General features: G+C 41.2%; 1 protein-coding gene across 5 annotated transcripts in view; it reads right to left on the bottom strand.

Annotated features, from left to right (window-relative positions):
• Nucleotides 1–15,460, bottom strand: part of ATP13A3 (ATPase 13A3) — a 104,754-nt gene that overhangs the window by 71,633 nt on the left and 17,661 nt on the right. Inside the window, exon 3 of one of the 5 annotated variants that reach the window (XM_038749567.1) lies at nt 2,850–2,931. The exons of the other annotated variants lie outside the window; for them this stretch is intronic. The gene's annotated coding sequence lies outside the window, so the exon portion shown is untranslated. The remainder of the gene's footprint in view (nt 1–2,849; nt 2,932–15,460) is intronic. 5 annotated transcript variants of the gene reach the window in all.

Raw genomic sequence — 15,460 nt, 5'->3', positions numbered from 1 at the left:
CGCCTATTATGTGCCAAGCACCGTTCTAAGCACTGGGGGAGATACAAGATAATCAGGTTGTCCCACGTGGGGCTCACAGTCTTCATCCCTGATTTCCAGATGAGGTAACTGAGGCCCAGAGAAGCAAAGTAGATTATACCAAGAATGATAATGAAAGGGCTAAATCGGGGGTATTTCATTTGTGAGAATTGCAGACGCAATTAAAATTTATTTATTTTGGGGGTACATTAGGCAACAGAAGCTCGGGAAAGAGTCGAGGGTGGAGATTCAAGCTCACGGTGTGGAGGGAGGCAAAGGTAAACCAATTCTGTATTTTTACTAAGAAAATTCTATGGATACACCACCAGAACAATTGCAGATGAAGTTGGGGCGTTCTGGGAGAGATGTGTCCGTGGCATCTCTATGGGTCAGAGATGACTCAGAGTCATAAAACAAGACATTTTTTAATGGTACTTGTTAAGAGCTTACTATGTGCCAATCACTGTGCTAAGTGCTAGGGTAGACTGGCCCCACATGGGGCTCACAGTCTCAATCCCCACTTTACAGATGAGGTGACTGAGGCACAGAGAAGTGAAGTGACTTGCCCAAGGTCACACAGCAGACAAGTGGTGGAGACACCATTAGAACCCATGACCCACTGAATTCCAGGCCTGTGCTCTATCCACTGCCTATCATTAAGAACTCCAAGCTATTACACTATTCAGGTTTCGAATAATAAAGGGAAGGGGAATTAAATAAAATCCCTCTAAGGGTCCGGAAAAAGAGTTTGTAAAGGCAAAGGCAATTGCATTTACTAATTAGTAAAGTTCAGGAATATAAAAATAAGAATTACAATTTAAAGAGCTACAAAAATCACCCCAAATTACTATCTAAAAAGGTTACCAAAACAATATAAATAAGCAAATGAATGAAATAATGAGATTATACATAAGAATTCTGAAAGCAAATACAATCTATATATGAACGTAAACCTAAGGAAATAGACTTAAGGAACAAATTAATATGACACCATTCTACAACATCCATAGAGCTAACACAGCAGCTTGGCAAGCATAATTTGAAGTCACAAAAAGTACTGTGCTTACAAGTCTTTTCAAATTGCAAAACAGCATAAACAGGTATTTTCAAAGAGCCTCTATACTTAGAGAAAAATCAATATGAGAGTATTAAATAGCAAAAACAAAAATGTGCTGGTTTGTTTGAAATAAATGCACTCAACATAGATTTATCTTTGGATGTCAACATCCACTACACATTATTTGCTATACAGATTGATGGGCAATAAAAAAGGCCTAAAGGACCTTTTCTAGTCAAGAGTTTATTCCACATTTTCTAATGGAATCTATAATCTTTTTATTTCTAGTTATTGACAAATATCAAATGTTAAGATTCCCTACAGTACCTAGCATTTTAAAACAAATGTGTAAAGCAATGAACATCTGGAATAGTGCAGCTACGTTATCAAAATTAAGACAGCAAACAAAGCTCAACACTTCAGTCAACCAACCCCTAACAATAAGAATGACATAATATAATTTAATGAATACATGGAAATTTTACAAGTACACCAGCGAAATTTTAACAAAGCTCTACTCAATACCCATTTTATCACTTCCCATCTTGGGCTTTCTCTTATAATACATGCTTTTGTTTCCGTGTTTAGGCTTAAGGAAAACCATTGTATCCAACATACACCAAACCAAAATCGTATTTACATTTGTGAAGTGAGTTCTTTGTACAATTATCCTTTTTTATATATTGCTAAAAAGTGATGATTACAACAAAATGCCCAGTGGCAATTAGGAAAATCAACTGAATCACCTGCGCTAAAATCAAAATTAAAAAACATCACTCAAGTTATGGTTCTACCTCTCTGTTGTGGTGCTTCTTCTATCTGCTTGGTGTTAGAAAAACGGAGAAATAAGATTAATCAGCAACAGATATAATGCTGCCTACCTGAAGATACCAATATCCACACTAATCAAGTATTAAATTCCTACGTCTTTTCATGAAATAAGATCTGTAGATAATCCAAAAATCTCCATCAACTATTAGATTCAATATTTTCCATCAACTCTTTACAAGAACTAAGACCAACTAGTCTGATACAAGTTTTACCCCTTCTCTCATCAGTCTTGTCCCCATAGTAACGGGGACGGCAACTACTAGTAATGAATTTTTAACGTAAGAGCTGGTGGGAACACGAGAAGAGGTTAAGTTTTGAGCGACTTCTACTCAACTTTATAACATAAAAATAACAGGTCAATTAATCCCTGATGGGGACTAAAAACTGAACCTAAGTACAGATTCTAGAACCTAAACGAAATATGTTAACATGGAATTTCACAATTTCTCTCTTTCCTAACCAAGAATTTAATGAAGCTGAAATGGTTGAGCAGTAAGGGAACAAGCAGTTAAAAAAAAAGATGATTAACCTTTCCCCCGGATAATCAAAACTGAATGGGCATCTCTTTATCTGAATACTACCTTTTTATGACTTTTCCCACTATTTTTGAGAATAATAATAATAATGAGAGATAATAATGAGCAGCACTTACTTGGCACATAGTAAGCACTTAACAAACACCATCATTATTATTATTACTCCACAATCTTTCAATTACCTGAATACTACCTTTTCATGACTTTTCCCACAATTTTTGAGAATAATCATAATAGAGATAATAATGAGCAGCACTTGGCACATAGTAAGCACTTAAACACCATCATTATTATTATTATTACTACTCCACAATCTTGCAATTATCTGAATACTACCTTTTTATGACTTTTCCCACAATTTTTGAGAATAATAATAATAATGAGAGATAATAATGAGCAGCACTTACTTGGCACATAGTAAGCACTTATCAAATGCCATCATTATTATTATTACTCCACAATCTGGCATACTGAAGCTCCACGCAGGCTCTGTTTCAGAAACACCAAAAAGAGGAAGGAGGCGTCAACTTAGGCGATTCTCCCTTCCTCCCAAGGCCTGCACCAGAAATCCCAGAAAACTCAAACCGCGCAGACGGTCAGGTGCCCCCGGCTTGCAGAGGGCCTCCTCCCTCCGGAAGGAAGGTCGAGCCCCTTTTCGGAGCAGGGATGCTCAGCCTAGGCAGCGCTGATTCCAATGAAGTTGGGTCAAAGCGTTGTGGGTTCTGTAGTGCAGGTTAAAACACACACTCCCTGATTCCTACACCGCCACATCCCTGATGTAGCCCAACATTCTTCTGGTGGTAAGATTCAGCCGGGGCCCACTGACATGTAGCATCATGCGTGATGCTCAGGAGTCAATCTGGTAAGCAGGGATTGCTGGGAATTGTAGGACACGGATCAAACACACGTCTCAATTTGCATAAGGATGCCACTGAGCGCACGTGTGATTTTTACAAGTCACAAAGCACTCCTGCAGGGCAAAGAAACCTGGCCCCAAGCCTAAACCTTGATCTGTTGCCACCTCAAGACCACAAAGCAAGCATAACAGCTATCATAACAAAGGAGAATTTATGCAAAATATTTATTAAACAATTACTCAACACAAGGTAAACACATCTTAAACATAAAAACATATTTGCTTTGTAGCAGTTTCAGCATTTTATGCTATTTGTTACACTATCTGCAAGGATACCTTTGGAATAAAAGTCATTTATTTGGAAAACTAAGGATAATGGCAACCTTAATAATACACTTGCCACCTCAAGACCACAAAGCAGATTGAGTCTGTTAAAGACGCTAGCATAACAGCTATCATAACAAAGGAGAATTTATGCAAAATATTTATTAAACAATTACTCAACACAAGGTAAACAGATCTTCAATATAAAAACATATTTGCTTTGTAGCAGTTTGAGCATTTTATGCTATTTGTTACACTATCTGCAAGGATACCTTTGGAATAAAAGTCATTTATTTGGAAAACTAAGGATAATGGCAACCTTAATAATACAGTTGCCACCTCAAGACCACAAAGCAGATTGAGTCTGTTAAAGACGCTAGCATAACAGCTATCATAAGAAAGGAGAATTTATGCAAAATATTTATTAAACAATACTCAAAACAAGGTAAACACATCTTCAATATAAAAACATATTTGCTTTGTAGCAGTTTGAGCATTTTATGCTATTTGTTACACTATCTGCAAGGATACCTTTGGAATAAAAGTCATTTATTTGGAAAACTAAGGATAATGGCAACCTTAATAATACAGTTGGAGAGTATGTTTACTTAGTATAATCTGATCCACGTGCCAAGGTGAATTAGGAACTGAGTTTTTTTCTCCAGTGTTAAGGACAATTTGAACATGAAAATAAAAGCCATTTCAAACTAAAAATATCCTTTCTCCTGCTCAATTTTTCCCTGCTTTAATGGATAAAAATGAGTTCATGCCAGGTTGGATGCCCCAACCAAAATTGTACTCAACCACAACAACAAAAAAGGTGAGTCAATATTTGTGATGGGCTGCCAAACTGTTGCTACTATCATCCAAAATCTACTACTGAGTAGGTGGCATTATACTAACTGTGCAAAGATTACAGAATACATAACACCTTCTCCCTGAATACTTTGCAAAATAATAAAATGTCTAAGTTCCTAGCTGGAATGGTGATAGGTATTACTGAGGGACAAGGGACTGTGTTCCTCCAGTGAATCTCGTACCTACCTCAGTGCTTAGTCCAGTGCTTTGCACAGAGCAAGTGCTTAAATACCACTGTTATTGTTATTATTATACTTTGCTAATACATTTTAGGAGCCTATGGAACCTGCCAACTGCAAAAACTATTACAAGCATATATTTTCGCTAGTTGATCCTTTGCATACCATTGTCAAATCTGCTTCAATAAGCCTAAAGTAATTTGGCCAAGGGTAATATTTTTCATTTTTAATTAAAATTCTTACTTCTCCACCCATGATCATAGAGTCATTTAATTATGTTCACCAACTAATCGATCAATAGTATTTATTGAGCGTTGACCGTGCAACTAAAAAAACAGCAATAAGGGAACAACCATCATCATCATCAATCGTATTTATTGAGCGCTTACTGTGTGCAGAGCACTGTACTAAGCGCTTGGGAAGTACAAGTTGGCAACATATAGAGACAGTCCCTACCCAACAGTGGGCTCACAGTCTATAAGACTAAAACCAATTCAAATAATTCTCTTTTGAGGTGTGAAACAGCAGAAACTGAAGAAAAAACACAATATATTCAAGGTGTAAACGCCTTCGAAAAGGAATATTTAACACTTGCTTAAAGAACCTGCTGGGTTTAACTATGTTAATTTTCCTTACTACCACTCAATCAATCAACGGTATTCACTGTGCGCTTTCTCTGTGCAGAGCACTATTAGGTGCTTGGGCAAATACGATACAACAGAATTGGCATAAGCAAGCCCTGCCTACAAAAAGATTTCAATCTAGAGAGGAGGCAGAACCAAGGCTGCCAACTTCCCACATGCTCCAACTGTTTCTGGGCTGGCACCAATCCAGCCCCCAACACTCCCTCACCCAACCCACTTCACTGCTCCCTCCTCGGGGACTGGGCTCCTCTAAAAGTCACTCGACTTCTCTGTGCCTCAGTATCCCCATGTGTAAAGTGGGGAGGGAGGGTGTGTGATTACTTACCTCTGATCTTAGTACGCATTACTCCGGGATTCTAGTGACAGAGTTCACTGCATGTGAAAAAAATTAATTTTGCTTCACGGTTTACAATCTTTGTTTCACATGTGACTAGACTGGGGATCATGGTTACAAAATCCAACCGTAAGCAATATAAAATCACTAGGGAACTATTTTTTAACCAGAGCATGAGTATGCATTTTAATAATTATTAGTTGATAACCTCTGGTGCTCCATTTCAAGAGTTACTTCATGTTTTAAAGGTTTTTGTTAGTGTTTTATCTGTTACTCATATTTCCGAGACAACATTTGCTAATATGACTCAGAAAACAACGCCCACCACTAGTAAGTAGTATAACTCCAACCTCCATCTGGGGTGGGCCTTCGAGAAAAGATCCAACAGAAGGCTGGTCAGGTTATCACCTGTCACGATTCATGATTTTTTCATGCCCATCTTTGGGAAATTGCTGGTAAAAGCATTCTAAAATCCTAAAATTTCACTGAGAAGATTTTTCTGATAGCCTCTTTTCAGGTACACCAAGTGATCCAATTTATTAACTAAGATCAACTATACATAAGGGTCTTCTCTACCTAGCTATCACTTTCCTTCTCTGCTGTCTCACTTTTCCTCCTATCTTTATGACACCTCTATGTGGATGTTCTGCCATCACCTCAAACTGAGAATGTCCAAAACAGAACTCACCTCCCCAGCCGAACCCTGTCTGTCCTTCCCATGACTTTTTCATCACTTCAAATACTACCATCCTCCCTGTCTCACAAGTCCATAACCTTGACATTATCCTCCCCAACTATCTCATTGACCACACACAGTCTGTCACCAAATCCTGTCATTTCTACTTTAATATCTTTTTAATTTTTTTAATGGCATCGATTAAGCACTTACTATGTGCCAGGCACTGTACTACGTACTAGGGTAGACACAAGTTAATCAGATTGGATACAGTCCATGTCCCACGTGAGGCTCAAAGCTTTAACTGTCATTTTACGGATGAAGTAACTGAGGCATAGAGAAGTTAAATGACTTGCCCAAGGTCACACATCAAAAAGGTGGAAGAGCCGGGACTAGAACTCAGGTTCTCTGACTCCCAGGGCCATCTCTAAAATCCACCTTTTCTTCTGCATCCAAACAGTTACCACCTGATCCAGGCACTTATATCCTGCCTTGACTACTGCATCAGCCTCCTCACTGATCTCCCTGCCTCTCCCCACTCTAGGCTATACTTTACTCTGCTGCCCAGATCATTTTTCTAAAAAAAAAGGTCAGTCCTTGAATCACCACTCCACCTCCGCACTAAGCAGAAACTCCTTACCATCAACTTTAAGGCACTCAATCAGCTCTCCCCCTCCTACCTTAACTTACGGACCTCCTTGCTACAACAGAAGCCATACACTTTGCTGTTCTGACGTCAAACCACTCACTGTAACTCAATCTCATCTATCTCGCCGCTGATCTCTTTGCCCACATCCTTCCTCTGGCCAGGAACTCCTTCCCCCTTCATTTCCAGCTGACCACTGCTCTCCCCACCTTCAAAACTCTCCTAACATCACACCTTCTCCAAGAGAGCTTCCCTGACCACGTCCTCATTTCCCTTATGCGCCATCCCTTCAGCATTCCTACGCACTTGGATCTATACCTAATTTATCAACCGACTGTATTTATTGAGCGTGTACTGTGTGCAGAGGACTGTACTAAACGCTTAGAATACAATATATTGAGTTGGTAGACAAGTTCCCTTACCCATTAATCACTTGACATTCACCCCACCCTCAACCCCGCAGCACTTGAGTAAATGTCCCCAGTTTCCTCTGTAATTTATTTTAATGTCTTCCCCTCTTGTCTGTTAACTCCCTGTGGGCAGGAATTATGTCTACCTACATACTGTTTGGTATTTGCTCAAGCATTTAGTACTGTGCTCTGCATATGGTAAGCACTCAATAAATACCACTGACTGCTCAACTTGTACTTCCCAAGCACTTAGCACAGTGCTCTGCACACAGTAAGCGCTCAATAAATACGACTGAATGAATGAATGCTAGCTAGGCCTCTGCAGGGGACAATGGGATATTCTGAGGGGTGGGATGGAGACCTCAAACTCCTAAAACAGTACTACACACCGTAGTATCCCTTAAATCCTTGTTGACTGTTGGTCCAATTGAGTTAAATTTATGACAGGTGAAGCAGAATTTTTAAAACCCATTCACAAACGGTTCAGACACTCTTTGGAAGGAAGGGGAGGGTTGTAAGAAGCATTACAGGTGGAGAAATGTAGTAATATCTGGCAAGAAATAAAATAAACAAAATAAAATAAAAATAAAAGCACACCAAGAAAGTAAGGTGGCTCACAGAGCTAGACAATCCATTCAATGGTCAGTGATACTGACACATTCCTAGACATTGCTTAGTGTGTGATTTCTAATCCTGGCTATGCAGAATTGATGACTGGCTTCATATCATTCATTTCAGTTTCTTCCATATGCGGTCTAAAATGTTTTGCCTTGATAAATCATGAAAGCCCTGGCAATACGACTGAATGAATGAAAACATGATTTAGTAATTAATTCATTCAATCATATTTATTGAGCACTTACTGTGTGCAGAGCACTGTACTTATTACTTGTGGCATGTGTTAAGTGCTTACTAGATCCCAGGCATTGCGCTAAGTGCTGGGGTGGATACAAGCAAATCTGATTGGACACAGTCTCTGTCCCTCATGAGGCTCACAGTCTTAATCCCCATTTTACAGATGCGGTACCTGAGGCCCAGAGAAGTGAAGTGACTTGCCTAAAGTCACCCAGAAGACAAGTGATGGAGACAGGACTAGAACCCAGGTCCTTCTGGCTCCCACGCCCATGCTCTAGCCACTAGGCATGCTGCTTCTTTCTTCACACAGTCTTTCAAGACATATACCCCAATGCCAAAAGTCTTTTTATAGATCTGAACTAACAAAAATCTAGTGATCTGTAGTTTCCCAATAGGATTTTATAAGTAAAAAGGACAAGGAACCACATTCTCTGAATCATATTAAAGAACTGTGTCCACATCATTTCACTCCACTCCCATTCTATTTCTTGTAAAAGAAGAACATAGCAATAAGTAACCGCAAACACCTCTCAATGTACTTTGAACTTACACAACCAGGGATTTCCACCAAGGGTAAATTGAAAGTGCATCACTTTAGATCTCCTGAATAACAAAGAACTCATAAAATGGCATAACTAATAAAAAGAACTTCTAAAAAGTCACCATTCCCCACCCACCCCCCTGTCCCCAAAAAACAATTAAGAACTTAAGAATTTGTTCCTCTCCAAACTACTAACCTCACAGGTCTAAGCACTTGCTATACCCCAACTACTGCATCAGACTCCTGACCTACCTCTAAGTCTGTACCCACTATCCCATGCCTTGGTCTTCTGCTCAGATCATTCTTCTACAACACCATTTTGCATGTGTTCCCGCTGCTCGGAAACCTTGAACAGTTGCCCATTCCTCTCCACTTTCAGCAGAAACCCCTGGCCGTGCACTTTGAGGTCCTCAATCAGCTCTCTTCCCACTATTACTCTCATTTCATTCCCACTCTACCCCGCTTGCATGCTTTGTTCCTCTCAAGCCAGCCGACTCACTGCTTCTCGTCCTCTTCTTTCTTTCCGCCAGTCTCTTGCTCACACCCTCCTTCCAGACTGGAACTCCTTCCCCGTTTTCATCCAATGGACAACTGCGTTCCCTATCTTCAGAGCCCTTCAAAAATCACATTTCCTCCAGGTGGCCTTCCCTGGTTAATCTCTCATCACCCTCTCTATCTCCTCACTTTACAGTAACTCCAGCACCACTTAGGTACTTTGGCACTTGGCCCGTAGTAAGCACTTAACAAGTGCCATTATTATTATTTTTATTATTATTATTATTACTCATTCTGCTCCACCTGTGGCAGAGCACTTTTAGATGTATGGGGAGACAGACACTAAAACACATTTCAAATTAGAAGCAACAGAGTTTAAAGACATAGATATCCATCTTGGCACTGTTGCTTCCCCCTACTTGAAATGTATGAGATATGTCTCCCCATATTTATTCATTCATTCAGTCGTATTTATTGAGCACTTACTGTGTGCAGAGCACTGTACTAAGCGCTTGGGAACTACAAGTTGGCAACATATAGAGACGGCCCCTATCCAACAGCAGGCTCACAGTCTAGAAGGGGGAGGCAGACAACAAAACAAAACATATTAACAAAATAAAATAAGTAGAATAGTAAATATGTACAAGTACAATCCCCATATGGATTGTAAGCTTCTTAGGACCAAGGATTGTACTCTCTCAAGCCCTTCGTCCAGTGCTCAGCATGGAGTAAGAGCTCACTAAATACTAGTCATTCCTCATTTCAAGTTTTACAGGATATGCAACTGAATCGTCTTCTGTTTTGACGTGCTTCGAGTTATCAAGCTAGTTGCTTTGGTTAAGCAAGACGACAACTATTTCTAGTATTGAGTTTCCTTCTAACTGTTAATCCTTTGCTTTCCTGGGCACTGAGATGCTATGCAGAAGCATGTGTAGATGCACCCAGGAGCAAGTTTCCAGGAAAAGACAAATAGCCCCAGTAGCTTGATGCAGAACAGAAAACTTTCTCCTAAGCCTGTCAGACAACTGGGGAAGAATGTGGAGATCACATAGTTTAGACAATCAGTGCAAAGGTAATCAGAGGTTTACTGATCTACTGCATCCAGGCAAATACTGCAGTACATCCAGGGCACTGGATAAGCAGAAATGAGAGGCTAACATAAGCACTTCTTGAATCCTAAAAATTTTCATTAGCAAGTAATACCCGCATAGCTTCAAGTCCCAAGGCCTTAGGTTACACATCAGAGTGCGGCCAAACAAAGAAAACATGCCCCAACTCAGACCGAGGTCAAACTCTGTCCCCGTTGCCTTTTCCTTCTTCCTTCCTCCTGTTTTAAAGTTTCTGAGGTTTGCAGGGGTGAGGAGGGAAGTAGAGGGAAAAATCAGTGCCATATATGAGTTTGCATATATTTGTCCTAAGAGCCTATAGGAATACAAGAGCATATATGTCCAATAAACTTCTTCAACACTTGCCCCCCCCAAAAATATGGGGGTCAGTTCCCCTTTAATTCTAATTGGATCAAACCATGCTGTATACTTGGCCCTGCCTTACTTGGCCTGAGCACAGCTGTATTGTGAAGGTGCTGAACAGGTCATGCAAGTCCCTGCCCATGAGGCCCCTGTCAATAGCGTAGCCGAGTGGAAAAGGCATGTGCCTCTTAGGAGACATGGTCTGATGCCACCTCTGCCACTGCCCTGTTGTGTGATCACTGATAAATCAGTTTTTTCTTCAACTCAATATTGACCGAGTGCTTACTTTGTGCAGAGTACTGTACTAAGAGCTTGGGATAATAATAATGATTTGAGGGATCTGTTAAGCACTGACTATGTCCCAAGCACTGTACTGTGCACTGGAATAGATATAATATTTCAGGCCCCACATGGGGCTCACATTCTAAGTAGGAGGGAGCACAGGTATTTGTTCCCCATTTTGCTGATGAGGGCACAGAGAAGTGACTTGCCCAAGGTCACCCCACAGGCAAGTGGGAGAACCAGGACTAGAACACAGGTCCTCCCATTCCCAGGCCGGTGCTCTTTCCGCTAGACCACTAGAACATGCTATTCTGGGAGAAAAAAAATACAATTAGAAGACACGATCTCTGCCCTCAAATATTTTATAATCTAATGGGGGAAACAGAGACTTAAAGTAAATATAGGAAGAAACAGAGTCTATAGATATGTACATAAGCACTACTGGAGTTGTGAGTATTTAAATGCTGAGGTGGCACAGAAGGGTTGAATTAGCAGAGAAAAGTGGGGGATTAAAAATAATGGTAATAATAATGATGCTATTTGTCAAGCACTTACTATGTGCCAGGCACTGTACTAAGCTCTGGGGTGAATACAAGCAAATCGGGTTGGATGTGGTCCCTGTCCCACGTGGGGCTCACAGCTTCAATCGACATTTTACAAATGAGGTAACTGAGGCCCAGTGAAGTGACTTGTCCAAGGTCACACAGGAGACAAGCGGTGGAGCCATTCTGACCCCCAAGTCCATGCTCTATTCCACTACCCCAGCTTCCTGAGGAGATATAAAGAGTTCTGAACATGGGGAGGGCAGTGGACTGACATGAAACAAAGTTCTAGACAGGAGGGAGAGTTTGAGCAAGAAAGTCCATGGAGGGATAGATGAGAACAAGACACAGGGAGTAGGCTTTCTTAAGAGGAATGAAGAGTGTGACCTGGAATACAGTGGGAGGAGAGGATAAGTAGACGGGAGATGGCTAACTGACTGCTTTAAAGCCAACGGTCAGGAATTTCAGCTGAATGTAGAGGGGAATGGAGAAACACTGAAGGTTTCTGAGGAATGGGGAGATGTGTGCAGAACAACAATAATAATAATAATGATGGGATTTCTTAAGTGGTTACTATGTGCCAAGAACTGTTCTAAGCACTGGAGTTAGATACAGGGTAATCAAGTTGTCCCTCATGGGGCTCACAGTCTTCATCCCCATTTTACAGATGAGGGAACTGAAGCCCAGAGAAGTTAAGTAACTTGCTTAAAGTCACACAGTTGATAATATTTTACTTGTACATATCTATTCTATTTATTTTATTTTGTTAGTATGTTTGGTTTTGTTCTCTGTCTCCCCCTTTTAGACTGTGAGCCCACTGTTGGGTAGGGACTGTCTCTATATGTTGCCAATTTGTACTTCCCAAGCACTTAGTACAGTGCTCTGCACATAGTAAGCGCTCAATAAATACGATTGATGATGATGATAAGTAGCAGAGCCGGGATTAGGACCCACAACCTCTGACTCCCAAGCCCGGGCTCTTTCCACTGAGCCGCGCTGCTGGAGACGCTTCAGAAAAATGATACAGGTAGCAGATTAAAATATCGACTGGAGAGAGAAAATACTGGAGGAAGGTCAACAAGGTTGAAGCAGTACAAAGTAGGGCTTTACAAGTACCTGGAAAAAGTGGGTGGTTGAGATGGGGAGGAAGGAGCAGATTTGTTATAGGCACACTATATGCCAGGCACTGTGATATACACTGGGGTAGATTACAAGCTAATCAGGTTGGACATAGTATGTGTCCCAAATGGAGCTCACGGCCTTAATTCCCATTTTACGTATGAGGTAAATGACGCAAAAGAAAGATAAGTGACTTGCCCAAAGTCACATAGCAGACAAGTGGCAGAACCAATATTAGAACTCAGGTCCTCTGACCCCCAAGCCAATGCTCTTTTCACTAGGCCATGCTACTTCATATCAAGAATATGATCTTGGAGGCACAACAGAAACAGGAAAATTGCAGCGAGCAATACGAAGACCTTGATACGGTTTTCACAGATCTTCTGAAAGTATTTGACACTATGTGGACTCTGCGAATTGATCAGTACATTTGGCAGCTCTGAAAAGTTCAAAAAGATTTTGAGACTGCTTCATGACAGTATGGCTGGATGGGTCAGAGCTGTGACTACCCTTGTCTAATTTATTTCCTGCTGCCAATGGGGTAATCAGTCAATGATTACAGAGTGCTTACTGTGTGCACAGCACTGCATTAAGCACTTGGGAGACAGAGTACAACAGAAAAAGCAGACTTTCCCCACCCTCAAAGGACCTAACAATCTAGAAGGGGATAAAGAGATACATTGTGGGCCCAGTGCTCTTCCATTTACTCTACGCAGGAATGCTGGAAAACACAACAAGAGCCTAAATGTTTAATAATAATTGTGTTTTTTTATGTGCTTTCTATTGGCCAAGCACTGTACTAATCACTGGGGTAGATATAAGCTCATCAGGTCCCACATGGGGCTCATGTTCTAAGTGGGAGGGAGAACTGGATAAGCAGAAACAAGAGGCTAACAGCTTTCTATAACATCAGATTCATTCATTCAGTTGTATTTATTGAGCACTTACTGTGTGCAGAGGACTGTAGTAAGAGCTTGGAAGAGTACAATACAATAAACAGACGCATTCCCTGCCCACAACGAGCTTACAGTCTTGGGGGGGGGCGGGAGGGGGGGAGACATCAATAGAAATAAATAAACTACAGATATGTACATAAGTGCTGTGGGGCTGGGAGGGGGAAGAACAAAGGGAGCAAGTCCCATTGACACAGAAGAGAGTGGGAGAAGAGAAAAGGGGAGTTTAGGAAGGCTTCCTGGAGGAGATGTGCCTTTAACAAGGCTTCGAAGGCAGGGAGGGTAATTGTCCATTGGATTTGAGATGGGAAGGCATTCCAGGCCAGAGGCAGGAAATGGGCTAGGAGTCGGCGCTGGCGAGATAGGCGAGACTGAGGTACAGTGAGAAGGTTAGATCATTAATAGCCCTAAATGCCCAGCCAATTCCTGAAATTCCTTAAGATGCAAGTCATCACGGTGTACATCTCTAAATGCACTGATTCAAATAACCCTTTAAAAGGTCTTTCCCTGTTTTAGTTCTCACCTTGGTTTTTCTATTCCATGGCTGTTTAACTTCAACACGTTGGAACACATTTTAGTTATGAAATAGGAGTCACAAGAGATCACATTGTCCGGTTCTCCTTCTCCCAGCAAAACTTCCCCTAAATGTCAAGCCTACCATTACAGCTCTCCAAAAATGAAAGCAATAGTGTTTCTCCATAACATCTAATAAAATTCTGATTGCTCCAAGAGTACTTCTCCCAAGTGATCAGAATAGTAGCTCAACTGTAGAAGTTATAGTAACCCCAATAGTTTTGAAGTTATTCTTGTCTTCCTAGCCCACCTCCCAAGCTGTTATCATAGTTGATGTGCTTCCCCTAAGTGCCTTTATCAAGATAGTTGATTAGATTAATTATAAACAGACTCCGGACAAATCATATAGGTATAACACTTCTACACCTGCTGCTCCTCCCCAGCTACCCAATCTGAAACCAAACTACTGAGTATTTCTTGGGACCTTTCTTCAACCAGTTGGGGGCCCCAAATCTGTAATATGGGTCCAGATCTCTCCACGAAGAGCCAAATTTAATCTTCAAGAAAAAGTCAGGAAGAATTAAAACCCTGAATTTCACCATCTTTATAAAATTACATCAACATCAACCGACATCTTCCACCTCCTACCAACTGCTTCAATTACTTGCTGCGGTCATCCATCTCTCTTCTGGCCCTGCCTCCAATTTTCTAAGCAATCTGGAAGCCTCACTCTCTCCCTTTCCTCCCTTAAACTGAGCCATAAGGACTTCAACCCCCATATGAGTGCTCATTCATTCAATCGTATTTACTGAGCATTTACTGTGTGCAGACCAACTTGGACTCATGCCACTTGTCATTATACCATTTCTGATTTCACTCTGAACGCTGAAATTCCAACTCCAGACCACAACCTTCTAATCCACCTTCTCTCCCCTGCTAGCCCTACCCCTGCCGAACTGCCCTCTCACCAGACCGAGTCCTCTGATCTCAACCCCCTCCACGTGGCCCATCTAATTTCCCCTCTCGATGCACAATCCTTTGCCCTCCATCTGCCCACCCTGCCAAACTCACTACGGCTGCCCCCATTCCTCTGATTTCACACCAATGCTATGCCTGGATCACCTCAACAGTACACTTCCTCTGGCCCTCAGACCATGGAAGGCGGAAACCCAGGCACCAGGCCAATTTTACTCACTTTAAATTCACCCTTATCTATTACAACTCTGCCCTATCTTCCGCTACTCACTATAACACTCCTCCTCATTAACTTCTCTGTCTATTCTCCCCATCAACCATTCCCGACCGTTAGGTTCTGAAACCCT

The sequence above is a fragment of the Tachyglossus aculeatus genome, chromosome 7, assembly GCF_015852505.1.
Source record: "Tachyglossus aculeatus isolate mTacAcu1 chromosome 7, mTacAcu1.pri, whole genome shotgun sequence".
NCBI lineage: Eukaryota > Metazoa > Chordata > Mammalia > Monotremata > Tachyglossidae > Tachyglossus > Tachyglossus aculeatus.
Note: the sequence above shows the minus strand (reverse complement) of the source record. Positions and strands in the feature narration are given on the sequence as shown.